Here is a 27,705-nt window from a genome sequence, read left to right on the forward strand (position 1 = left end):
ATGATGCAACAGGAACATTGGCCATTCTTAAAGAAAAATAGGCAATACAGCCAGAAACAACAGAGGAATTTGCATAATCAATAACGTATTATTCATTTAACACACAGAGTTACTCAAGGAGTCACAGTGCAATACAAATAAACCAAGAGAGACCTTTCCTGACCATTTTTGAATAATTATGTCACAACAACAGAATAGAATAAGCTCTTCCACAGTGAAAGTTGCCTATCTTTAGTAGACATACATATATTGCAAAGACAAGCTGGAATGTTTAACCTTTACTCACAGACAGCTTCGAACCCACGAGATCGACTGAGTTTGAGGAGACGCTCTGCTACCTCTGTCATTGTTGGTCTTTGATCAACATCAAGGCTGAGGCATTCCACAGCAATCTCTGCCAGACGATCAAGAAGATCTAAATCTCTTGTTTCTGTAATTTCCTTGTCAAAATACTCAGTAGCTTTTGTCCCTTTCTTGTCAGCTTGAAGAAAATTCTTTACCAGGCTATTATTGTCAGAATATGTGGCCTTCTTCCTACTAATAAGCTCCAAGATCACTACTCCGAAACTGTAGACATCACTTTTTTCAGTTAATAGGCCTGTTTGTAGATATATTGGATCCATATAACTTCTGTCACCAATTACAGAATGGGTGTGTTCTTTATCTCTCTGAATCAACCTGGATATGCCAAAGTCTGAGATCTTCGGTGTAAATTTGTCATCCAAGAGTATATTCGCTGGTTTAACATCGCCATGAAGGATTTTAGTGGTCGTTTTTGAATGCATATAGGATAGACCATCTGCCGACTCTGCAGCAATTCTCAAACGTAGATCCAAGCTGATAGGGACCTTGTTGTCACCGTGAAGAATGTCTTCCAGACTACCTTTAGAGAGAAACTCATAGACTAGCATTGGGATATCAACTTCTAGGCAGCAACCTATGAGCCTAACAATATTCTTGTGGATAACTTGAGACTGGATGATGACTTCATTTGCAAATTGTTCAATCTCTAGAACACTACCACTGATCGGTTTCTTTACTGCAACTAGCTCATTGGTAAGATGGCCCTTGTAAACTTCACCGAAGCCACCTTTTCCGATAAAATTGCTACTCTTTAAGATCGGCTTGAGCTCTTCCTTTTTGAAAAGTTTTATAATTTTTGCCTTCTCCAGTATGGGTCCACCGTTCTTTCTGTAAAATTCTCTCGTCTTCCTTTTTTCTTTGCGAAGAACGATAACAAATGATATAACCATCAAAACAATAAAACCTAGTGCACCTGCATGGAGACGACACAAGCTTATCTTACGGCAATAAAATTTACTATACATTACCTAATTTAGAAACCAAAGCTATTATGTGGTAAATTAACAGCATAGGAAGAAATAAATTAAAATACACATCAAGATTGCTGAGGGACTAGAACAACCAATTAGGTCATATTCACAGGTGTGTGTGAGCATGATGGTGTGTATATAGTGGTTTGTGTGTGTGTGCGCGCGCGCCGTGTAAGAATGAATTAAGTTATATGAGTTACAATCGATTGACTAATCGAGCAAATTCCTTTTATTTAAAAGGTGACTAGTGATGTATCAATATCTGTAGTTGTCAAGAGATCAGCATTCTCCCTTCATCCAAACATGTAAGAGGTTTTGTCCGCTTGCTCTACGAACCAGAGACAGTAATTTTTTCTCTATCCATCAAACTCATCTATTAGTTTATTTTTTGACAAACACCTTTTATACTAGGTTATTCTTCTAACCATCCCGCTTAGTACTTATGTTTTTACCCAAATCATCACCTTTTATACTATGATTTGTTCTTCTCCCACTTTGTTAATTAATTGTTGTAAGAAAATGGCATTGATCCCATACACATTTGGATAAGGGAGGACCGTTTTCTACATCACATATTGGATGACCTTACCCTCGTTGTGCATGAATACTGGCAACGACAAGATGAATGATTTTGGTGAGAGTATCAATTAATATTTCTTTAGAGTTCAGACGCCGGTTATTAAATTTCATGTCTTTTTTGACAATTATTAGTTTTCCTAATTGCATAATTTCAGTATACTCAGATTGTTTGTCACGCCCGGAGTTTTATCCCAAGCCTAAATCGTAAAAAGAAATTCGTAAGCAACAATTGGCTTAATTAACTCAGGAAAAATCCCTCTAAAAAGAACCTAATTCAATTAAATCGAGGCTCGCAAATCGATTAACTGGATTTAAATTCAAATTGCAGAAGTATAAAATTTGGCCAAACAAAATAATTTAAAATTCGGCAAAAGTGGGGTTTTCCTTTTTCCCTCCTTTTTCCTTTCTTTTTCCCTTCCTTCTCAAATTGGGCCGAAGTCCAATTTTCCTCCCTTCCTTTTCTTTTTCCTTTTTCTTTTTCCTCTCCTCCTTCCCGGGCCGGCCCAGCCGAGCCGGCCCACCTCTCCCCGCCCGGCCGGCCCAGCCGAGCCGGCCTCCCGCTCCAGCCTCCTCCGCCCGCGCGCGCCTCCGCCTGGGCCGCCGCTCGGCCCAGCTCGCTCGCGCGTCCGCGCCCGCGCTCGCCGCGAGTCCGTCTCGCCTCCCTCCTCCCCTCGCGCCACTGACAGGTGGGGCCCACCTGTCAGCGACCAGGTTTCGCCAGCGCCCCCGCCTCCGCGTCGCGCCAGCCGAGTCCGCCGCCGCCCCGAGTCCTCCGCCGCGCCGCCGCTGCAACCACCGCCGCAACCGCCGCCGCCGAGTTCGCCGCGTCGTCGACTCGGTCTCCACCGGCCGCTCCGCCCTAGCCGGCGCCACCACCTATAAAATCCTCGCGCCGCCGCCCCGCCGCCACTTTCCCCCTCTCCGCCGAAGCTTCCCTCCGTCGCCGTCAGCCGCCGTTTTCCTCGTCGGCCGTTGGACGTCGCCGCCCACCCGCGTCACCACCTCCGCCTCGTCCTCGCCGACCTTCCGCCGGCCCTCGTCGCCACCGGTGGTCGCCGAGCTTCGTCGCCGCCCCTTCGTCCCTTCCGCCGCCGTGCCCCGTCGTCTCGACGCCGTCGGCCGATCTCGCCCCCGAACGTCGCAGGCCGTCGCTCGTCTGCGTCATCACCTCTGCCTCATCCTCGCCGACCTGCTGCCGCTCCTCGTCGCCACTGGTGAGCGCTCCGCTCCTCTCTCCCTCTTTCTCCCCTCTTCGCCGCCGCTGCCGACCTCCCCGTGCAAACGGTAAGTGCCGGTCGCCGTCCGCCGCGTCACCCGCTTGTCGCCTTCTCGTCGTCGCCGTCACGCCGTTGTTGCCGTGCCGTTCGCCATCGTCACCGTGCGCCACTGCTCCGGTTGCGCCGCCCCTCCGGTCGCGTCCGCCGCTCAGCCGCCAAGCTGCGTCGCTGCCTGGCCGACTCCACCCCACTCCTCCCTCGTGCTCCCGCCTAGCTCCTCTGGCCGCATCCGGTTGCGCCGCCGCTCCGCCGCGCCGTCGCGCCACCGTCGCCCGGCACCGACCGATCTCATCGCATCGGCCGTCGTCGCCGCGCCACCCCGGTGAGCCCGCTCTCCTCCCTTCCTCTGTTTCTTCGTGCGACCGCAAGTGCGCCCCGCCACTCGCCGTCGGCCGACGTCCTCCGCCGCCACCCGATCCCGCGAGCCGTCGTTTGGTGTCGGGCGCTGCCGGTGCTCACCGTTGCATCTCCGCCCTTCGCCACCATCGTCGCGCGGCCACCAAGCCTTCGCTGCCTGCGCCCGCCGTCGCCTCCACCTTCCGGCGCCATCGCCATCGCCCCTCCACCTGCCGTCTTCGTCCGCGCCGACTCGTCGTCGCCGTTCTCGTCACCACCTTCGCCTCCGCTGACCACCAACCGCCGCTCTGCTGTCGAGCCGTCGCCGGCCGTCGAGGCCGTCTCTCCTCTCCTCTATCGCTGGCACTTGGCCGCTCTGCTCCGCCGCCGCTCAGCCGCCCTCTCCCTCCGCTCTGCTCCGCCGCCGCTCCGAGCCGCGCCACCCCGCCGCGGTCTCTGCCTCCTCCTCGCCGACGCCGTCGTCGCCCTTCGGTCGCCGGTCGGTGTCGCCGACGTCGACGCCCTCGTGCCGCCGGTCATCGCCATCGCCACCTCCCCTTTCCTCCTCAGCCGTCGCCGTGCCGCCGTGCCGTCGTCGTCGTGCGCCGCGCTCGGGCGCCGCTGCTCGCGCCGCCGACGTCCTCGCTTCCCGGCCGCCGTCGCCAATCGCCGCCGTCCGCCGCATACCCGCCGGTCCGCGCCGCCGTCCGCCGGTCGCCGCCCGCCGCGCCGTCGCGCCGCGAGCCGCGAGCCGCGCGCTCTGCTCGCTCCTCTCTGTCCTCTCTCGCTGACGAGTGGGACCCACCCGTCAGCCGCCACCCCGCCAGCCCCTTCCTCTCTCTCCTCCCCGGGCCCGCGTGTCAGCCGCCCACCTCCCCCTCTCTCTCACCGACAGGTGGTCCCCACCTGTCAGCCGTCAGTTCCTCTCTCCTCGCTGACGTCAGCAGCCCCATTAATTGCGCAATAATTGATTTAGGACTTTTCTGTTTAGCTAAAAACCCAGAAAACTTCTAAAATTCATAAGTAATCCATCTAGTCTCCGTTTAGGTCCATTCAAGTTTCATTAAATCCAGAAAAATGCCAAGAATCCATTAAAAATAGTTTCTTCCTCTGTTTCAGTAGTTTTTTAGCCTGTTTTGTTTGTTTTGCCTTGTTTGTCGTAGGTTTTGACCCCGTCGCAGCGCCGTTCGTTCCCGAAGTCGTCGCCGAAGTTCCTCGTGGGTCTAAGCAAGGCAAGTGGCACCCTTCTTTGATCATATTGAACCCATGATTATAAAATCCCCCGCTTTTACATTCAAACATGCATTGTTTTATGCAAATCTATTTATTGTATTTATCTATTGGGCATTTACCTTTATATCCGTTGATTCCCATTTATTATTGTCATCCCAGGGTTAATTTGACTAGAATTAGGGTTAGTCAATGCTTAGCCATGCTTAGTTCAACTAGCTCACCAATTATTATTTAATTATTGTTGCACTTTGGTACACCTTCAATGGTTGTTATCATTATTCATTTCCCGATGTGGTTTAATACAACTAAAATATTGCTTATGGTGGGCTGTGGGTGCATGGTTTTGAGAGTCGTGCCCATGGCAATTAAGGACCGGTTCTCGGGAAACCCTGAAGGTCTTACACGTACTAACCACAAGCCAGAATGGGCAACGGTGAGACTCGTAATCTAGCTTGTCCCTATTCGACGTACCCAGGCAAGGGTAGGCGTGATGGAGTATGGACGGGCAATCGTGGTGTAACGAAAGCTTCTCCTGCTTCCGGATCTACCAAGGCACAAGAGGGGACTGCCCGACTTGGTGTAAAGGAGGGGGTGAAACCTGAAGTGTGGTGCGATTGTCTAGGGAGGGCTGGGTGAAAGGTCTTATCATGGTTTCCGTACTGAGGTATCGTGGTGATACGTTGGGGCATGGTAACATGCTTGGCAGCCATGTCTTGTGGGTAAAGTTGTACACCTCTGCAGAGTAAAACTATTCGAATAGCCGTGCCCGCGGTTATTGGGCGAACCGACAGACTCACTGGGATTAGTTGAACCCCTTTAATAATTTTATTAATCTTGGAACTGGTTTGACCCTGCGCAATGTGGTGTAACGTTGGCAGTGGTTTGGGTCTGTCGCAACGTGGTTTAACGTTGGACAGAGGGTTGACCCTGTCGCTACGTGGTGTAACGTTCGACAGCGGTCTGGGCCTGTTGCAACGTGGTGTAACGTTGGACAGTGGATGATTATTTTAAATGTTTACTTCACTTTTATTTCAGTCTATTTTATTTACTGTTTTGCTAAATTACTGCAGCTTTTGTGCAATTTAACCTTAGCCTATCCTTGTTACCCTATTGCATTCATTATTCTCCCTCTCTTGGGTGTTACTTGTTGAGTACGGTGGTTTGTACTCAGCCTTGCTTACTTTTTCCCCCACCAGAGCAAGTGCCAGAGCCTGTGTCAGAGGAAGGTTGTTCCGAAGGTTGAAGTAAGGTTCAGTCCGCCGTCGAGAGTGCCTGTGGTGTGGAGCCGTCTTCGCCAGCTGAAGCTGAAGATTAGATGGTCTAGTTTTGTCTTCCTCTTTCCGCTGCATTTCGATAGATACTTGTTTTTATTTGTTTTTAAGACGTGGAACCGTGTATTAATTTGTCATAGTGTGTACTCGGGCTGATGCCTGGACCGAGATTTAATACATGCTATTGTTCAGAAATTTGGTGTAAATTTCTGGGCGTGACAAGTTGGTATCAGAGCCAATCTTGACCGTAGGATGAGCCAAATGGAAACCCTAGGAGCCTTCTGTCATATGCATTAGGCTTTGCAAAATTTGAGTCGTTTAAAAAAAAAGAGTCGAGTCTTTTGGTTTTGAAAATTTAGCTGAGCATACTTGCTTCTCAAACCTTGATCTCTATAGATGTGTGTCATCCCACCAACGAGCCCGTGCCTTCGTCGCAGCAGTCATCAGCAACTTCAGCCGATCAAGTGTCAAGACCGAAGATTCAAGTTCTTCCCGAAGTGAAGAGTCAGGTCTGCGCTACTCCAAGCGTCGCTCTCAAGTTGAAGACAAGTCGTTCAAGAGTCAAGCGTTGCTTCTTCAGTCGTCGCAGCCGTTTCGAGCCGTAGACGTTACCCTAGCATCGTCTTTTAGTCGTTGCTTGGTAGTTTTTGTGTGTGTAGGTTTGTTTTGGGGTTAGCGGTTCACCATAGCAAGTAGTGGCGTTATGGTTGTACCACCAGGAGTTGAGTGCTCTTTTAAGTGTTTTAATCCAGATCAGAAAATTTCACTCGAGTAATTCAAGAAAAGCCCCTTTGATTTTCTCCTCTGCCTTTGTTCTCTCCTTCTGCTCTGAAGATGGTGAACACAAGGAACAGTAACCGCAACAACAATGGAGCAACTGGAAGTCAAGAAAACCATGAAGGTTCGCGCAATGGACCGCCACCGCCGCAACAAGAGGACCCGACGATTGCCCAAGTTCTAGCCAACCAGGCTCAGATGATGACCATGATGATGCAACAGATGCAACAACAACACCAACAGGTGATGCAGCTTTGGATGAATCAGCAGCAGAATCAACACCAAGGACCACCACCAGCACAGTCAAGGTTATCAGAGTTTCTTCGAGTTCGACCACCGACGTTTGCGAGCACAACCAACCCGATGGAAGCAAATGACTGGCTACATGCAATCGAAAAGAAGCTGAATCTTTTGGAGTGCAGTGATCAAGAGAAGGTCGCTTTCGCGACTCACCAACTGATGGGACCCGCCTCCGTTTGGTGGGATAACCTTCTGGCTACTCGGACTGCCACTACAGATATCACTTGGGACGAGTTCTGCAATAGTTTTCGGAAAGCTCATGTGCCGGATGGAATAGTGGCACAGAAGAAGCGAGAGTTTCGTGATCTACAACAAGGGGATATGACAGTTACAGAGTATCTGCATGAGTTCAACCGCCTAGCACGTTATGCCCCGGAAGATGTGCGCACCGATGCTGAAAGACAAGAGAAGTTTCTTGAAGGATTGAATGATGACCTGACCAAACAGCTGATCTCAAAGGATTTTGCGGACTTTGAGAAGTTAGTGGACAAAGCAATCTGCCAGGAGGACCAGTGCAACCAGATGGATCGCAAGAGAAAAGCGGAACAAGTCAACACAGGAAAGAACCAGAAGCCACGTTTGCACTTTGGACAACAGCAGGGGTCTTCGACACCGATTGTTCGTCAACACCGACCTTTCAACCCAAGCAACTACAACCCCCATGACAACGACAGCAATGGAGGACCACTGCAGCCCTTATCAGCACTGCCACCGCCAAGCCGGGCAACACCAGCTCAGAAGCCAGGGGTTTGTTTCAACTGCAACAGACCGGGTCACTTCGCCAAGGAGTGTCCACAGCCAAGACGCAACAAACCAGGATTCGTGCAAGCCCAAGTCAATCAAGTCTCAGCCAAGGAAGCTCAAGCCGCACCCGAGTTTGTTCCAGGTAAGTTCTGCCAACTCTAGGCTGCTTGTCTGCACCTCTTTAACAGCTCCTCCGAATCTCGGGGACGAGATTCTGTTAAGGGGGGTGGATTTGTCACGCCCGGAGTTTTATCCCAAGCCTAAATCGTAAAAAGAAATTCGTAAGCAACAATTGGCTTAATTAACTCAGGAAAAATCCCTCTAAAAAGAACCTAATTCAATTAAATCGAGGCTCGCAAATCGATTAACTGGATTTAAATTCAAATTGCAGAAGTATAAAATTTGGCCAAACAAAATAATTTAAAATTCGGCAAAAGTGGGGTTTTCCTTTTTCCCTCCTTTTTCCTTTCTTTTTCCCTTCCTTCTCAAATTGGGCCGAAGTCCAATTTTCCTCCCTTCCTTTTCTTTTTCCTTTTTCTTTTTCCTCTCCTCCTTCCCGGGCCGGCCCAGCCGAGCCGGCCCACCTCTCCCCGCCCGGCCGGCCCAGCCGAGCCGGCCTCCCGCTCCAGCCTCCTCCGCCCGCGCGCGCCTCCGCCTGGGCCGCCGCCCGGCCCAGCTCGCTCGCGCGTCCGCGCCCGCGCTCGCCGCGAGTCCGTCTCGCCTCCCTCCTCCCCTCGCGCCACTGACAGGTGGGGCCCACCTGTCAGCGACCAGGTTTCGCCAGCGCCCCCGCCTCCGCGTCGCGCCAGCCGAGTCCGCCGCCGCCCCGAGTCCTCCGCCGCGCCGCCGCTGCAACCACCGCCGCAACCGCCGCCGCCGAGTTCGCCGCGTCGTCGACTCGGTCTCCACCGGCCGCTCCGCCCTAGCCGGCGCCACCACCTATAAAATCCTCGCGCCGCCGCCCCGCCGCCACTTTCCCCCTCTCCGCCGAAGCTTCCCTCCGTCGCCGTCAGCCGCCGTTTTCCCCGTCGGCCGTTGGACGTCGCCGCCCACCCGCGTCACCACCTCCGCCTCGTCCTCGCCGACCTTCCGCCGGCCCTCGTCGCCACCGGTGGTCGCCGAGCTTCGTCGCCGCCCCTTCGTCCCTTCCGCCGCCGTGCCCCGTCGTCTCGACGCCGTCGGCCGATCTCGCCCCCGAACGTCGCAGGCCGTCGCTCATCTGCGTCATCACCTCTGCCTCATCCTCGCCGACCTGCTGCCGCTCCTCGTCGCCACTGGTGAGCGCTCCGCTCCTCTCTCCCTCTTTCTCCCCTCTTCGCCGCCGCTGCCGACCTCCCCGTGCAAACGGTAAGTGCCGGTCGCCGTCCGCCGCGTCACCCGCTTGTCGCCTTCTCGTCGTCGCCGTCACGCCGTTGTTGCCGTGCCGTTCGCCATCGTCACCGTGCGCCACTGCTCCGGTTGCGCCGCCGCTCCGGTCGCGTCCGCCGCTCCGCCGCCAAGCTGCGTCGCTGCCTGGCCGACTCCACCCCACTCCTCCCTCGTGCTCCCGCCTAGCTCCTCTGGCCGCATCCGGTTGCGCCGCCGCTCCGCCGCGCCGTCGCGCCACCGTCGCCCGGCACCGACCGATCTCATCGCATCGGCCGTCGTCGCCGCGCCACCCCGGTGAGCCCGCTCTCCTCCCTTCCTCTGTTTCTTCGTGCGACCGCAAGTGCGCCCCGCCACTCGCCGTCGGCCGACGTCCTCCGCCGCCACCCGATCCCGCGAGCCGTCGTTTGGTGTCGGGCGCTGCCGGTGCTCACCGTTGCATCTCCGCCCTTCGCCACCATCGTCGCGCGGCCACCAAGCCTTCGCTGCCTGCGCCCGCCGTCGCCTCCACCTTCCGGCGCCATCGCCATCGCCCCTCCACCTGCCGTCTTCGTCCGCGCCGACTCGTCGTCGCCGTTCTCGTCACCACCTTCGCCTCCGCTGACCACCAACCGCCGCTCTGCTGTCGAGCCGTCGCCGGCCGTCGCTGTCCCCGCGCCGCCGTCGAGGCCGTCTCTCCTCTCCTCTATCGCTGCCACTTGGCCGCTCCGCTCCGCCGCCGCTCAGCCGCCCTCTCCCTCCGCTCTGCTCCGCCGCCGCTCCGAGCCGCGCCACCCCGCCGCGGTCTCTGCCTCCTCCTCGCCGACGCCGTCGTCGCCCTTCGGTCGCCGGTCGGTGTCGCCGACGTCGACGCCCTCGTGCCGCCGGTCATCGCCATCGCCACCTCCCCTTTCCTCCTCAGCCGTCGCCGTGCCGCCGTGCCGTCGTCGTCGTGCGCCGCGCTCGGGCGCCGCTGCTCGCGCCGCCGACGTCCTCGCTTCCCGGCCGCCGTCGCCAATCGCCGCCGTCCGCCGCATACCCGCCGGTCCGCGCCGCCGTCCGCCGGTCGCCGCCCGCCGCGCCGTCGCGCCGCGAGCCGCGAGCCGCGCGCTCTGCTCGCTCCTCTCTGTCCTCTCTCGCTGACGAGTGGGACCCACCCGTCAGCCGCCACCCCGCCAGCCCCTTCCTCTCTCTCCTCCCCGGGCCCGCGTGTCAGCCGCCCACCTCCCCCTCTCTCTCACCGACAGGTGGTCCCCACCTGTCAGCCGTCAGTTCCTCTCTCCTCGCTGACGTCAGCAGCCCCATTAATTGCGCAATAATTGATTTAGGACTTTTCTGTTTAGCTAAAAACCCAGAAAACTTCTAAAATTCATAAGTAATCCATCTAGTCTCCGTTTAGGTCCATTCAAGTTTCATTAAATCCAGAAAAATGCCAAGAATCCATTAAAAATAGTTTCTTCCTCTGTTTCAGTAGTTTTTTAGCCTGTTTTGTTTGTTTTGCCTTGTTTGTCGTAGGTTTTGACCCCGTCGCAGCGCCGTTCGTTCCCGAAGTCGTCGCCGAAGTTCCTCGTGGGTCTAAGCAAGGCAAGTGGCACCCTTCTTTGATCATATTGAACCCATGATTATAAAATCCCCCGCTTTTACATTCAAACATGCATTGTTTTATGCAAATCTATTTATTGTATTTATCTATTGGGCATTTACCTTTATATCCGTTGATTCCCATTTATTATTGTCATCCCAGGGTTAATTTGACTAGAATTAGGGTTAGTCAATGCTTAGCCATGCTTAGTTCAACTAGCTCACCAATTATTATTTAATTATTGTTGCACTTTGGTACACCTTCAATGGTTGTTATCATTATTCATTTCCCGATGTGGTTTAATACAACTAAAATATTGCTTATGGTGGGCTGTGGGTGCATGGTTTTGAGAGTCGTGCCCATGGCAATTAAGGACCGGTTCTCGGGAAACCCTGAAGGTCTTACACGTACTAACCACAAGCCAGAATGGGCAACGGTGAGACTCGTAATCTAGCTTGTCCCTATTCGACGTACCCAGGCAAGGGTAGGCGTGATGGAGTATGGACGGGCAATCGTGGTGTAACGAAAGCTTCTCCTGCTTCCGGATCTACCAAGGCACAAGAGGGGACTGCCCGACTTGGTGTAAAGGAGGGGGTGAAACCTGAAGTGTGGTGCGATTGTCTAGGGAGGGCTGGGTGAAAGGTCTTATCATGGTTTCCGTACTGAGGTATCGTGGTGATACGTTGGGGCATGGTAACATGCTTGGCAGCCATGTCTTGTGGGTAAAGTTGTACACCTCTGCAGAGTAAAACTATTCGAATAGCCGTGCCCGCGGTTATTGGGCGAACCGACAGACTCACTGGGATTAGTTGAACCCCTTTAATAATTTTATTAATCTTGGAACTGGTTTGACCCTGCGCAATGTGGTGTAACGTTGGCAGTGGTTTGGGTCTGTCGCAACGTGGTTTAACGTTGGACAGAGGGTTGACCCTGTCGCTACGTGGTGTAACGTTCGACAGCGGTCTGGGCCTGTTGCAACGTGGTGTAACGTTGGACAGTGGATGATTATTTTAAATGTTTACTTCACTTTTATTTCAGTCTATTTTATTTACTGTTTTGCTAAATTACTGCAGCTTTTGTGCAATTTAACCTTAGCCTATCCTTGTTACCCTATTGCATTCATTATTCTCCCTCTCTTGGGTGTTACTTGTTGAGTACGGTGGTTTGTACTCAGCCTTGGTTACTTTTTCCCCCACCAGAGCAAGTGCCAGAGCCTGTGTCAGAGGAAGGTTGTTCCGAAGGTTGAAGTAAGGTTCAATCCGCCGTCGAGAGTGCCTGTGGTGTGGAGCCGTCTTCGCCAGCTGAAGCTGAAGATTAGATGGTCTAGTTTTGTCTTCCTCTTTCCGCTGCATTTCGATAGATACTTGTTTTTATTTGTTTTTAAGACGTGGAACCGTGTATTAATTTGTCATAGTGTGTACTCGGGCTGATGCCTGGACCGAGATTTAATACATGCTATTGTTCAGAAATTTGGTGTAAATTTCTGGGCGTGACATTGTTTTAGATAGTTAATTACTCGTCATCAGTTAACATAAATAATAACATGGTTAATTAACACCTACTAAACAATAGTTCGGTCAATCACTAAAATAGTCGAATTCTAAAATTTCTTAGAAAAATTCTATTTTCTAAAAATAAGGCCTAATCACCTACATTAGAACGGAATCGGTTATCTCTAACGGGCTTAAAGTATCATCTCTATCCGGCAGGGCCCCGTTAGTAAGCAAAAGGCAGTGATGTGAGAAAATATCTCAATCGGGCATCCGACCGTCATGGATGACACTCGTGAAAGTGTGATGAGACGTAAGATGTGGGAGAAATTTGAATTAGTGGTGGTTTAAAGAGAAAAAAGACAATAATTTATAATTGAACACTTTTATGTAACTTTTTAACATTGGCCTACCTGTCTACCTTAGAGTATCTACAAGAGAATGTTAATATTTTGCTATCTAAGAACTTGTATTGGTTTATCTCAAAAAATATTGGGCATAAAAGTTACACACTACTCCAACAGAAATCTAAAAAGGAATAACTTGTATTTGAAACCTATATTTTTGCCCTAGATTTAGGATATAATTGAGGTAATTTTAGGCATGAGTAAATATTAGGGATGTATTTCGGGAGATACATTTTCTAGTTTAATTCCTAAAATTTAGTTTTAGAGATCAATTTTAGACATATCTTGGAGATGCTCTCGCAGTCCGTTCTTGCATGTGGTAAATCAGTGGTAATCTACATGTACCTGTTTCTTCGCTAATGTTTTCAAAAATATGTGTACGTCTCTCAATGATCTGTACCAGAATACAAGGGATCCATAAAAAGAACATCTAAATGCAAGAAGCTAACAGAGAAGGACATGGATTTAATTAATTGTAATCATATCATACTTACCCACAATCACTCTTGCAATTAGGGGGAATATCTCTTTGCAGGTGTCTGCTTTACCGTCGCCCTTCATTCCACGCTTGCATGGGCAATCATAGCCTTCAGGCCGGTTTTTGCAATCCCCATGAATGGAGCAAGGATACAAATCAGGTCTGTCGCATTCATTGATGTCTGCAGAAGGGAAGATGTGTTAAATAGTATAATAGTAGTATGTATAGTACATGGGTACCCAGGTTTGCCAGTGTTCTTTTGATTGATGAAACAGGAATGATGAAAGATTATTTTTTAATAAATAAAATATACTATTATAAAATTAAAAATTTACTTTACAAAGATGAGATGATAATCTTTCATAAATAACATTTCAGAAAGTTCATGTTCAGAAGAGGAATAATCTGCTACAAAGAACACAGCCTTCCTATACTACCTAACTACAGTAAAAAATACTACCTCAGTTTTACAATGTAAACTGTTTGACTCTTTTGGTTGCAACGTTTGATCATTCGTCTTATTCAGAAATTTAGTACAAATATAAAAAATAACAAGTCGTGCGTAAAGTTTTTTGATAATAAAGTAAGTCACAAGCAAAATATAAATGATATTTTCATAATTTTTGAATAAGGCAAATGATCAAAAATTAAAAGTAAAAAAGTCAAACATCTTATATTATGAAACGTAGGTAGTATTAGTCTTGATCATTTTATTTCGAAATATGTCTTGAACCATAAAAGTCATTTGTTGCTGCAGCTTTCTCTTAACACAAATAATTTCATACTTCCATTAGGTATTACTGGCCGTCAAACGAATTGTATTTCTGCACAGAATCTTTCACTTGATATTATTTTAAGAAATATTTAATATGTCTAATTTTTATTTCAATCAACTAATTTTCTTTATATTAAATAGTTTTAATCCAAATGTTAGATGTTGCTAAATTGCATTTCTATGTGCACTATTCTCGATAGATTCGTTAATTTAATTTTTTTTCAATCCAAATTGCTGATATTTTTGTAAATTGCAGTTCTTCGTGTACACTTATATCAATTGTATTTTGACATGAACTATTATATCGGTCCGTACTATATTTTTTAGCATAGTAATTCTACGTGTATTCCTCCTAAATTTTATTTTTTTTAATATCGAGTTTCAGTTATTTTATATGGTATCTGTACATTGATTCTCTTTTTAATTAATAATGAAAATTCTAGATTGTTTGATTTTTTTCAAAATTTCTAATTAAATAGAACTTCCAGTATTAATTATTTTTAAATTTTAGTCCGAATTTCAGTTTTTTAAATATTTCTACATGATATATTATATCAATATTGCTTATTTTTTAATATTGGATCCGAAATTCTGATATTTCTAAACTCTAATTCTATTCGTACACTTCCTTAATTTTATGTACTTTAAAATTCCGAAATTCATATATTGTGTGTGATATTTATAGTTCGCATTTTTCAATTTTTTAGTTTTCTAGATTTTGAATTTTTTTAGAGCTTCTAATTATATAATAGTTATCACTGTATACATAGTTGACGGCAGTACACATGCATGAAGAACAATGATTTGTATTTGGAAACAGTACCAGTGAAAACCTAGATAAAACACAGTTTGTTCTTTGCTGTATATATGTGCAATGAAAGTCCATGGACGACAGGTTCCTTCTTGACTCAAATTCTTCTTTTAGTTATCTACGTGCACGGAGCTGGTATTGAAGCTTGAATAATTTTGAATTTAATAATTAACAACTACAACCCCTCCCCCCGGCGGCATTTATTATAATAGGATATATTTGTTTCGCTAGGACAACTGTTTTACTAAATATTGCTCTATTCATATATCACTTATGTGACAGAAAAGTATAATCACATGAAAGTATATTTTTGAATAATAATTTGATGATATCAATTTTATATCATAAAAAGTATATCATAATAGAATAATTTCTAGTCAAACCTTGATCTAACAAAAAACAAATTATGTCATATATCTTACAATGGTTCGGTATTCTTTTAAAGACTATCAACAAGGAACCGGTCAACAACTACAGTAGAAATAACAGTGAGTGTAAAACGTAGGAGCCCATGAATAGTTTTGAGCAGAGGGAGTATGCCTGCGTACCATGGCATCCATTGGCGACGTAGGGGTTGCCTCGTAGTACTGCTTGCACTGGCAGACATATCTATCCCCACTAGTGCTTGTGTTGGTACAGATGCTGTGGTCGCTGGCGCACGCGTAGCCCGGAGGTGGCTGCTGGCCCTCCGCCGGACACGAGCCATTCTGCCCTGCCATGACGGCGAAATCAACGACGAAGGGGACTCCCCTCTGGAGCTTCGTCGACAGCGCCTCGTAGCCGTACAGGTCAGGCGTCGAGAAGTTGTACCATGAACTCTCCACCACCATGCCGTAGGAGCACGGGTTCGTGCCTCCCCAGCTGCCGTTGCTGGGCTTGAACGACACCGCGAACCTGGGCACGGCGTCGGGGTCGTCTGCACTTCCGGCGAAGGGGACCTGGCAGCAGCCGAACCCGGAGCACGACCCGTTCATCGGCGAGTAGAAACGGCCGCCGATCGACTCCTGCGAGGCGCAGGACGTCGAGAGCCACGAGTCCGAGTTCGGCGAGTCCATGTACATGTGGCTCGCCAGCCGGGCCTCGACGTTCACGCCGACGCCGACGAGGGCGTTGCGCTTCATCGACAGGGTGAGAGGCCACAGGGTCTTGGACGGCTCCACGGTGGTGAGCTGGAGCCTGAGCACCTGCTCGGCGGCGGACTTGCTGCAGTAGGACGACACCGCACCGTACGCGCGGAGCTCGTTGCTGGCGACGGTCACGTCGACGAGCTCGATCGGCGACGGCGGTATCGCCGACTCGTTGAGCACGAGGGGCGCGGTGGCGTTGAACACGCTGGCCTCCGCCGTCTTCTGGGACGTGTCGGTCGTGGAGGCGAGGAAGGCGCGGGGTGGGGTGGCGGAGTCGTTGCAGTACACCTCGAACTGCTGCGCGAGGAAGCAGCCGGGCCCGATCCCGAAAGGGAAGGGGACGCTGATGTCGCCGCACTTGTCGGGGCAGTTCTGCCGCGCGATGGGCGGCTTCTGTTCGGCGGCGGCGACGACGACGGAGCGATCAGCCACGAGGGCAAGCAGGACTAGTGCCATTGTTGGCAGCAGCATGGTTGCTGTTCTATGGACCATGGAGATAGGGATGTGCCGAAGACTGTATTTAGTTGGGAATTGCACTTGCACTCCATCGATCCGTCCGTGCCCTAAATATATAAACGTACAGTACTTATATGTTGAGTGAGAAGTATATGTGCACGACATTGCATTTCACCAGGTGGAGATGGGGCACGCACCAAGCCACCAACTGGCTATAGCAATTAGCACCATGTTGAAACTAGTTCACACTGCATTCGTCATTATTTCTGACAATTGTTTAGCGCCGGTTTCGCCGTCCCCCATCCGGCTTGCACCTTCTTTGGACGATAACCTATATATCTCCTGTATTAACGTGGATTTGGGATATATTTTGTGAAGAAAAAATAATAAAAAATAAACTTCATTCTTACTTTGTTGGTAAAACAAAATCTCTGTTGACTCCGGATCTGGCTGCCGGTGCTAGAGGGCCACTGCACTGAATCTTAGCCCGGCCGTTCTCTGCCTCTTCCACCGTGATAGGAAGGCGAAGTGAACCGCCGCCGTGGTCTGTGTTTAGTGTCTGCGTGTTTTGATCGACAGGGTTTGCTGCTTGAAAATTTTATTCTTTAATTTTTTGCCCGGGAGGTCACTGCCACCGGACCCCACCGGAAAAACCAAATTTTTGGAAATCTCAATCCGAAATTGCGAACCATTCTGGCGTTGGATGACATGAGGAGGCCAGCCACCGCATAACGAGGGAGAAGTAGTTCGATGGAGGTTGACAACCATGGCGATGACAGTGGATGCTGCAGTTGTATTGGATGCTTTTCAATGTATGATGCTGATTTTAATTTAATTTGGCACTAGTTGTTCTGGGTATATATCTCGATTCACCGAAACTTTTTTAAGCAGTCGGCCAGAAAACAGAAATCTATGTCATAAAATATCTCGCCTATGACACGCCTCTAAATAACGTATGATACAATTGTCCTCTTAGAGTCTAATGCAGTTTTATAGAGTATCTAATCTACTAAATTGAGTTTTTGGTCTGTAGATCACCCTAATACAGAAGCAGTAAGTATACTGGCCAGTATTAGAACCCTTGTCGACATAGACGAACTTCTTTTTCTGATGAGTATAGAAGTTGATGGAGGTGAAGTAGACGTAGTGGTGACGTAGATGTACTCGTCGGTTTGATCTCAAAGCGATCGCCGGCATTCAGGGTGGCGACGACGGTATGTTTTTGCGAACTGACTTATTATGAACTCTGTTGAGTACGTGAGCAACTGTATTAAATGCCTCCATCCATAAGTTCATAGGCAAACTAGAATGTCTAAGGATACTCCGTACCATATCCATTAGTGTATGTACGGTCGCGTGCTCTCGCACTCCACGCGGACTTCCTACACCTGCACAGAAAGACCTTATGAAGTTTTAGGGTTCCCAAGGATTCTATTATGTTTCTCCAGGCATAGAATATTAAGTGTTACATTGAGATATTAGTGCAAATTTGTCATCCAAAGAGAAAAGAGTATACACTCTCTGGTTCAAAATACTTCTAAAAAATTGACTTTGAATAATTTTTAGAATATTTACATTAAAACTATAGATACTAAGTATAAATTAATCTAAAAATATTCATTTATAAAATAATATGTTTGTTTTACATGAATATTTTATATAAAAAAACTATGTACAAATTTGGTTTTAAAGACCATGTTCTTATCCAAAATGACATTATATGGAACTGGAGGTAGTATCTCAACAAATCTTTGATTTGTTATGAAGATGTGCTATAGTTGTATTAGTTGCTCTTGTTCCTCAAGGAAATGGAGATGGCATGTTATTGTTGTACTATTATTATTTTTCTGGTCTAAGTCGAGAAGGAGATGGCACGGTCACCGGTATGCGAATCCTCTTATATACTACCATAGACAGTTCATACCCCAGTAATCTATATCCGTCGGAACCTGTATGCCTAATTGCTAGCTATATTAGATAAACAATTCAGCAGTCTCTCCAAGAGCATGTTACCGGTGCTAAGGCTCTGTAACCACCGTCCCAAAATAAATTAATTTTTTAGTTGTTTGACTATTCATCTTATTTTAAAAGAAATTATGCTTAATATTTTTATTGTTATTATATAATAAAACATGAATATTTTATGTACGACTATTTTTTTATTTTAATATAATTTTTTAATAAGACGGATAGTCAAACGCTCGACATACCAACTAAAAAAAGCTCTTTGTTTTGGGACCGAGTAGTACTTGCTTAGTCACAATAATTAAGCTGAGGCACTGACTTTCAGGCTCTATCGAGACTGCTGATGCATGAAATGATAGGAGCAGCTAGGTTCCAGCTGCTTGCTTACGCATGTTTTTGCAATTAGTTTAGGACTCGTGCTTGAACAAAATAAGCCAGTCAAGTGCACCAAGGTAAACAAATGCAAATATGCTTTTAATTTGAGACATTGACGCGCAAGTCCATAAAACAAACAGCTTATTCCAAACTAGTTGGCAAGTCGCTATAGCCAGCAATCATACATTAGAAAGAACAGGGGGCTTCAATTATTCCGGGAGACCACAACCCAATTCCTGACGCACAAGATTAACACATGCGTACATGTGAGAAGGAGGCTGTGGAGCCATCTGCCCATACCCATGTGGGAATAGGTCAATGATCCACAGTTAGTCTATGTTTAATTAAACTTTAGTTTTAACAGTGACATTAATTAAATTGATCTATATCGGATCCTAATGGCATGTTCGATACCAGAGCCTATTGTGGGCTCTATCTCAAGCCAAATCAGTAACAAGAGTCTATTTTTAATGACACGTACAAAGGTAGAGTCAGGTGTGATTTCTTCTTTAATCCAATAAAATATTTTATTACGCTAGTTTTCTTTTGATACACCCTCATGCAAGAAAGTTTCCTTTAATAAAAGCTAAGAGTCGACTCTAAGCCGTTGTCATGCATCACAACAGCTTCTCTCTCCCCTTCCCTCTCTTTCTTCCACGTTACCAAATTTGCTTATGTGGCGTTTGAGAGAGTCAGCTAATAAGCAGCTTTGTACATGTCCCAATGGCATGGTTGGTAGGGATTCTCATCCTCGATACCTAGGAGAATCTGTAAAATCCAATCCAAACACCAAAAAATAATACAGGTTCTCAGATAAATCCGAATAAACGATCCTACCCTTTATACAGGAAACATGAATCATAAAAAACCAACTTGACTCCAACCAACCAAATAGAAAAATACCCATGTCTTGTATCAAAATTAACTAACCTATGCCACTGATATACCCCTTTTTCATAGGCCCCCTACTCCCCAGTAGAACAGATAGTCCTGTGGGTTAGGGTTTGGGAGGAGGGCGCTGCCAACTAACCCTGGTGCACCGTTGCCCCCTTCAACCCCTAGCACTGTTGCCACCGCCGTTGTCCGCGGCTTCCCTTGAGAGCCATTGTCGATGCCCTCGAAAACTCATATTAGAATCCAAGAATATTGTTTCTAACCACAACGGGACTGGGGCCAAACGCGCCACGCAGGGATTCAGGGTCGCAGCTCTGGATTTTTGGGACATGGACGGGGGACAAAATTTACCTGCGAAGATCCTTACGAGGCCGTGAAATATAAAACATATACAAATTGTTGGGCCATTGCCCATTAAATGACTGATACAAACATTGTTGGTCCATTGCCCTGAAATATAAAAATTGTTGGGCCTTTGGCCCATTTAAATAGTAACACATTGTTTTCACCATAGGCCCACATGGCTATGCGTGCTGTGTCATGCCCCTACCACCCACCAGGCGTGGGCTAGAGCAAGATGAGAGGGGTGTCTAACTTTCTTTGTGCATAGCCACATTTATAATTATATAGCCAAGATATACAAAATAAATGTGTATCCATTGACTATAAATATAACTTCTCTAAATGATGACAGTATAGTGCATAAAAGAGTTAGAAATTGCGTACCACACAAGAGAAACCAGTTAATAAAATTTATGTGTCAAACATAAACGCCATACCTCCAAATATCCTTTCGGTAAAGGTATCAAATTAATCATGAAAAACATGATGTCGTTGTCTGTATTCCTTAGTGAGACATTGGGCTAAAAGAGAGACAGACAAGCATAGTTAAATTCCCAACAATAAATAAGCAATTCAATTGTCGGAGATATGGGCCCGGGGATATCCCTGTGAGTGCGGCGCGTGGCAGTTGTGGGCCCAAGAATCCCCGGGAAGGGGCGTCGGGCCCCAAGTGACACGTGCCCCCATGACGGACCCTAGAGTTAGCTGGCCAGATCAAGGGGTTGGGGTCGGGCCGCCCCGACCCCCGACGTGTCTCTGGTCTACTGCGAAGCCCACGTGTCATGGAGGGAGGCGCGTCCCTGGGATTCAACCTTCGCATTTAATACGATGGGAGAGGACTTGGAGTACGTGTCACCCGCGTGCCAGAGGAAGATGTGCACCCGCCCCGCATTTAATGCGGTGCACGCACGCATGCGCCCCTGGTGGCTCCTTCCACAGAAAAAGAGACAAAGAGAGGGCAAGTACCTCTGGCAGGGCAGACACACCTCAGCCGTGTCAGGGTACCAACCCATGCTCCATCACTGTCGCTTTTAATGCAGCTGGCAAACAGCAAAAGGAAGGAGGGTGTCTACACTATTGCTTGGAAGGGTCGCCCACCCCACGGATGGGACACTAACCCGTGGGACAAGGCAAGGGAAGCGTGGCCGCCCCCTCCACCAACTCACTAACTGATGGGACCAAGCAAGAGCAGCCCGGCTGACACACCCACCTACCCTCAGGCGGATCAAGGCTGACGGGACCGCACCAAGTCACCGCGACGGTGACCTAGTAAGGCGGCAACCCAGCTGCCATAGCATCGTAATGACCTATTCACCAGTAGGAGGTAGGACTGAGGCTACTATGGTGACCCCTTACTACTATAAAAGGAGGGCCTGCCCCACTTAGAAGGGGATCGGTCAATTCTCACTCAATCTGAGAAAAACCTTCCCAAAGAAGGCTTGTACTCACTTGCAATATAGTGACCAAGCAACAGTAGGGTATTACGCCTTCGGGTGGCACGAACCTGTATAATATCTTCTGTGTTCCTTCCTTCTCAAGAGCCTTGACCTAGCACCCCTGGACCGAACCACAAAAGGTGGTTCAACGAACTCCCCGTTGAGGAGCTTGCACTCCGACAGCTGGCGCGCCAGGTAGGGTGCGTGTAGTCGAGGTTTTTGGAGAAAATTTCCTTACTTCACACTCCGGCTGTCGGCCTGTGATGGCAAAATGGCAAGAGGACCGTGTTCTGCCCCCGCTCCACGACGGGGGAGTAATAGTGGAGGAGGTGGTGGAGACTAGCGATGTGTCTTTCGAAGGCGACCATAGCACTCACTATCGGCACTGTAGGAACCCTCGTGGCTCTGCTCCGCCCCCACCTCTACTCGGCACCCCGGCGCAGGGTGGAGATCTTGCCGTGGCAGCGCCCACCGCCGCCGGTGCAGACGACCGAGCGCCCATCATCAACGAGCAGGTGCGCGGACATCCTCGGGTTAACGAGCGGCACCGGCTGTTGTTTGGCACCCCAGAGGGCGCCCTCCAGGCCGCCGAGGCCATCCCGCGCCACCCGCCGGTCACTCCAGACCCTGGGACCAATGCCCAACAATGGTTGGATGACGTGGCCAAGCTGGTCACAGCGGCAGCTAGTGGCCGCCGACTGGACGTCGACGGTTGCCTCCCGGCGCACGACACCGACCACAGCCGTCGCGTGTTGATGGGCCCGAAGGAAGGCCACTGCGGCTAGAGCCTTCCGAGCCCCGACTCCCCCTCCTGTGAATGGGACGCCAATGAGCAAGATCTATGTTGAGAGCGACGCCCGCCTAAAGATCGAGAGACTGCACGGTGAGCGCCATGAGGCGCGGGCCACGACGGGTAGCCGCCCCACGTCAGGGGCACATGCCCGCAGGTCTGCTCCCCGGGCACCGCCGTCTCCAAGAATGTGACCCACAGGCAGCGTTTCTCCGTCGAGGGGGACGCCACCCTAGCGCAGAGACGTGCGTCCTCTGCCATCGCCTCGTCCGCTAGTGGATGCTGGGCCTTCGTCGCGAGCTTGTGGAGTGTCCGCTGGTCCTGGAAGTTTTGGCCCCATCTAACGGAAAAGTATGATGGGAACATCAACCCCACTGAGTTCCTCCAGATCTATACGATGATCATCGAGGTGGCAGGGGGTGATGATCGCGTCATGGTGAACTTCTTCCCCATGGCACTGAAGGGCCAGGTGCGGGCCTAGCTGATGAACCTCTCGGTGGTATCCGTGCACTCCTGGGAGGACTTGTGCCAGCAGTACATCATGAACTTCTAGGGCACATATTCCCGACCAGGGGAAGTGGTGGATCTCTATGTAGTGTAGCGGCGGGACGGCGAGTCCCTCCGCCAGTAATACAGCGGTTCTGCCGGGTACGCAACACCATCCCACACATCCCTGCTCATGAAGTTATACATGCATTCAAGAATGGGGTCCGACGCAACCGCATGTTGGAGAAGATCGCCTACAAAAAGCCTGAAACTACATGTGAACTTTAATTTCAAGCTTGCTGACCATGTGGCTCGAGGAGGCTTGGGCCTAGAACCCTTCAAGTCCAGCCAATTCCACCCCCACTGCAGCGACGGCCGAGCCCCAGGAGGGCCGGAGCAAGCGATGCAAGAAGAAGTCATCGATGGACGGTGAGGAGGGGCACGTTCTCGCTGCCGACGCCGCCGCGCACCCCCAGCGTAAGGGGAAAGCCACAAACGGCCGCGATGAGTCAGCCGACCAGCAACGGTCAGCCGACAAATGCATATGCAAGGCTACAACAAAGGACGTTATAGGGTTCTTTTGCATAAAAGCGGCATTCTAAAAATAGTTTTTTTCACCAGAACTATTTTCTAGCAGTAATTTCTATGCTACGAGTGTAATTAAATAGCCATGAAGGTGCTGTCAGCCATCCATTGATGGTACCCCTTCATGGCCCCATGCCATCTTCTAGATAATTCAACCCCTTGCATTCCAAGGAGTGAATCACCTAGGCACGCCTACAACGCCTTCGTTTTCACCAACCATATTCACCTTTTGGGTTTTAAGATTCTAGCCAAGTGTATGCCATATCCTGATGCTCATAATCGAGAGCGCGACTATTCGAATAGATTGAAACTCACTGCAGTGGTTGTACACTTTTCCCGTGCTCCATTGCACTCTACACATACGGTTACTAGCAGTGAGGGGAATTCTGGCGTTTCCAAGGGAGGAGTAAACCAACAACCACATACACCACACACACCACAATTCACTAGGACTGACCTACCCTGTAAATTCCCCATGCAATTGGCTCCCTGCCTAACAGCACACACATGAGAACCACCACGGCTTGGGCACCGCCTCTACTCGGCTATTTGCTAAGCTCGGTCTATATCCATTCAAGAAACACGGTTGTGCGGTGGTCGTTTCATGTATAGCTGCATGGCTCGGTCCTTAACTGATCAGGACGGACTAACCTTTCCCTAGAACCACCCATATCCTGTCACACCCGGAGTTTCGTCCTAAGCCTAAATCGTAAAAAGGAATCCGTAAATAACAATTGGCTTAATCAACTCAGGAAAAATCCCTCTAAAAGGAATTAATTCAATTAAATCGAGGCTCGCAAATCGACTAACTGGATTTAAATTCAAATTGCAGAAGTATAAAATTTGGCCAAACAAATTAATTTAAAACTCGGCAAAAGTGGGGTTTTCCTTTTTCCCTCATTTTTCCTTTCTTTTTTCCCTTCCTTCTCAAATTGGGCCGAAGTCCAATTTTCCTCCCTCTCTCTTTTTCCTTTTCTTTTTCTTTTTCTTTTTCTTCCTGGGCCGGCCCAGCCGAGCAGGCCCACTCCTCCTCGGCCAGCCCAGCCGCGTCGGCCCCTTCCCTCCGCCCGCGCGCGCTCCCGCCTGGGCCGCCGCTCGGCCCAGCTCGCCGCGTCGCCCGCGCCGCGAGTCCGCGCCGCCTCCCTCCTCTCTCGCGTGCCACTGACAGGTGGGGCCCACCTGTCAGTGACCGTTTCGGCCCCCCACGCCCGCGCCGCGCCGGCCGAGTCCGAGTCCGCCGCCGCGCCGCAACCGCCGCCGCCGAGACCGTGTCGTCGCCGACTCGGTCTCCAACCTCCGCCCGCCCTAGCCGGTGCCGCCACCCTATAAATTCAGAGCCGCCGCGCGCCGTCGCCCACTTTCCGCCTCCGCCCGAGCCGCCGCCGCGCTGTCGTCGTTCGCCGCCGCCGGTTGATCTCGTCGCCAGCCGTCGGACGCCGTCGTCCAGCCGCGTCATCGTCTCCGCCTCAGTGTCGCCAATCTTTCCCCGGCTCTGTCGCCGCCGGTGGACGCCTCGCGCCCGTCGCCGCCCCTCCGACCCCTCCACCGCACCGCCTCGCCGCCTCGCCGCCGTTCGCCGATCTCGTCACCACGCCTCGCCAGCCACCGCGCGTCTGCGTCATCACCTCCGCCTCACCCTCGCCGACGCGCCGTCGTCCCTGTCGCCGCCGGTGAGCGTTTCCCCTCTCCCTCTCCCGTTCCCTCCATCATCGTCGCCGAAGTTCCCCAAGGGCCAGAGCAAGGCAAGTGACACTCATCCTTGAACATATTGAACCCATTATTGCAAATTCCCCGCTTGTTTATTTCAAATATGCATTGTTTTAATTAAAGTACTCACCTTATGCTATTTTCGGGTAAACCTTATTATTATGCCGTTGTTTATCCAACTTTATTCGTTGCTGGACCAGGGGTAACTTGATTAGAGTCAAGCCTAGGTTAATGCTTAGCCATGCTTAGAACAAATAGCTCATGGGATCACATATAATTATGCTTAGTTCTGTTTAGCTGAGATAATGATTCACTACCCGGTTCGGGTTAATGTCAACTAAAATATTGATAATGGTGGGCTATGGGTGCATGGTTTTGAGAGTCGCACCCATGGCGATTAAGGACCGGTTCACGGGAAACCCTGGAAGTCATCAAGTGCTAACCACATGCCGAAATGGGTAAGGTGGGATTTGAAGCATGACTTCGAACTATTTGACGTACCCAGGCAAGGGTAGGCGTGATGGAGTATGGACGGGCAATCGTGGTATAACGAAAGCTTCTCCTGCTTCCGGATCTACCAAGGCACAAGAGGGGACTGCCCGACTTGGTGTAAAGGAGGGGGTGAAACCTGAAGTGTGGTGCGATTAAATAGGGAGGGTTGTGTAACGGGTCCTATCACGGTCTCCTTTCCGGTATACCATGGTGGTATGTCGGCGCACGTTCAAGTGTAGTGGAGTCGTGTCTTGTTGGTACAGTAGTACACCTCTGATCAGAGTATAAACTATTCGAATAGCCGTGCCCACGGTTACGGGCGAACTCCCAGCTTCACTGTGATTAGTGAATCTTTAATAACTTGAGTAATTGGTTTTCACTCGGGACTACTGCAACGTGGTGTAACGTTGAGTAGTGGTTGGGCCTGTTGCAACGTGGTGTAACGTTGGACAGTGTTGTGGTACTTTACAACTGCTTATTTTATTTATGCTTTACTGTATTTAAATTACCTTTATTCTTTAAACTCTGTTATTTATTTAAACTGCTGCTTTATTGCAACTGACCCTAGCCTGTCCTTGTAAATCCCGTTGCATCATTTGTTTTCCCCCTTTGTCCGTGTTACTTGTTGAGTACGGTGGTTTGTACTCAGCGTTGCTTAACTTTCCCAACCCAGAGCTAGAAGTCGAGTCAGATGGAGGTGCTTCTCAGGAGTGAGCCGTTCCGCCGTCGAAGTGTTGCCTGTGGACTGGAGCCGTACCCGCTGGAGCTAGTCTACCCCTTTGTTTTTCTTTCCGCTGCATTTCCGCTAGAATAAGTGTAATTATCAGTTGTTTCTAAGAACGATGGTTATGTAATCAACATTGTCTTTTTGTGTACCCTGGCTGGTCCTGGACAGGGATTTAATACACAATTAAGTTCAGAAATTCGTGTAAGGAATTACTGGGTGTGACAAGATGGTATCAGAGCCTTCTTTGACCGTAGGATCAGCCCAATGGAAACCCTAAGAGCCCTCTGCTTTTCATGTTTGTGCATAGTTTGCGAAAGTTAGAGTGTTTTGAAAATGGGTTGGTGTTCTTCAAAAGCGTGAGTGTTTTAAAAAGATAAAACCCCTTTGATTGAAAAGCGTGAGTAAATCGATTTACGGGTAAAACTTTATTTACTTTCTTTCTTTTATGGTTTATTTATCTTGAAATAAAATTTTGCATCTATTGATTCCAAATCCTTGTGCTCTTTAGATGGCTGACCACCCTTTGTACCATCGTGGAAACGGAATGGCTGGATTCGTGGCAGAGTTGGCAAGAGTCTCGTTCACCGCAGGATACCCCTATGAGCCGGAGTACACCACGATCCATCCTCTTGAAGGCGAGTTTCCCCACCGAGTAAGATTGGAGCTGCATGGAATCCCCGGTTTCCTCCCTAACTTGGAAGCGGAAGGAGCTGGAGGTTCGCATGAGCATGCCTACCAGGAAGCTGCCTACAGTCTGATGACAACGCTCAGGGCCAGGCATGACCTGACGTTTCGGCATTCGGCTTACCGGTATCACCCTGGTCGTGGACCCAATTCCATGGTCAGTAGGTTTCGGTCTGCCCGAAGTGAGCAAGACCCTACCTTCGGTAGGATGTGCACGGTGCTGCAGGGCCTCGACCAGATGCATCATGACCTCCACGAAGCGTCCAAGGCTCTGAACGACGCCAAGCTCACCCAGATCGTTCGTCTGCAAGATGAGGTCGATCGCTTGAAGAAGGAGAACGCCAGGCTCAAAGGACTCCTAGAGCCCGGAGGTGCAAGGTGTCGCACTACGGCAAGGAAGCGAACCCGTGGGCCGCCAAGAGTTCAGTCTTACCCTGGTGCCCCGGATGAACCAAGACCCCTGATGCAGATGGTGCCAACCTCTCCGACCCCAGTGCCCGAGGAAGGTGTCTCCCCGTTCAACGCTGCAAGGAACCGCAACAGGGTCGTCACGGTCTCTAGCAGCAACGAGTCCGCTTCTGGTGAAGATGAAGATGGTCTCCCCAGCAACTCCAGGAGCTGCTCTGAAGAAGAGGAAGAAGACCCGTCCCCTGTCGTCGATCGTCGCTCTCCTTCCGTGCCCTAGACGCCGCCCTTAGCTTCGTTTTAGTCGTTGTGTGCTAGTTTTGGTGTGTTAGGTTTGCTTTGCTTGGGGCTAGTGGTGAACCATAGCAGTAGTGGGGTTATGGTTGTGCCGCCAGGAGTTGTGTGGTTTTTAAGTGTGTTTCTTAAGCAAGACAATTACAGTTCACTAATTAAATAAAGCCCCTGTTTGCTTAGTCGTTTCTTTTTCTTCTTTCTC

The 27,705-nt window shown here is 49.6% G+C and overlaps 1 pseudogene; it reads right to left on the bottom strand.

Moving 5' to 3' along the window:
• Nucleotides 1–278: 278 nt before the first annotated feature.
• On the bottom strand, nucleotides 279–16,336 carry LOC102703648 (annotated as a pseudogene).
• Nucleotides 16,337–27,705: the final 11,369 nt, after the last annotated feature.

This window comes from Oryza brachyantha, chromosome 11, assembly GCF_000231095.2.
Source record: "Oryza brachyantha chromosome 11, ObraRS2, whole genome shotgun sequence".
In the NCBI taxonomy this organism is placed as follows: Eukaryota; Viridiplantae; Streptophyta; class Magnoliopsida; order Poales; family Poaceae; genus Oryza; species Oryza brachyantha.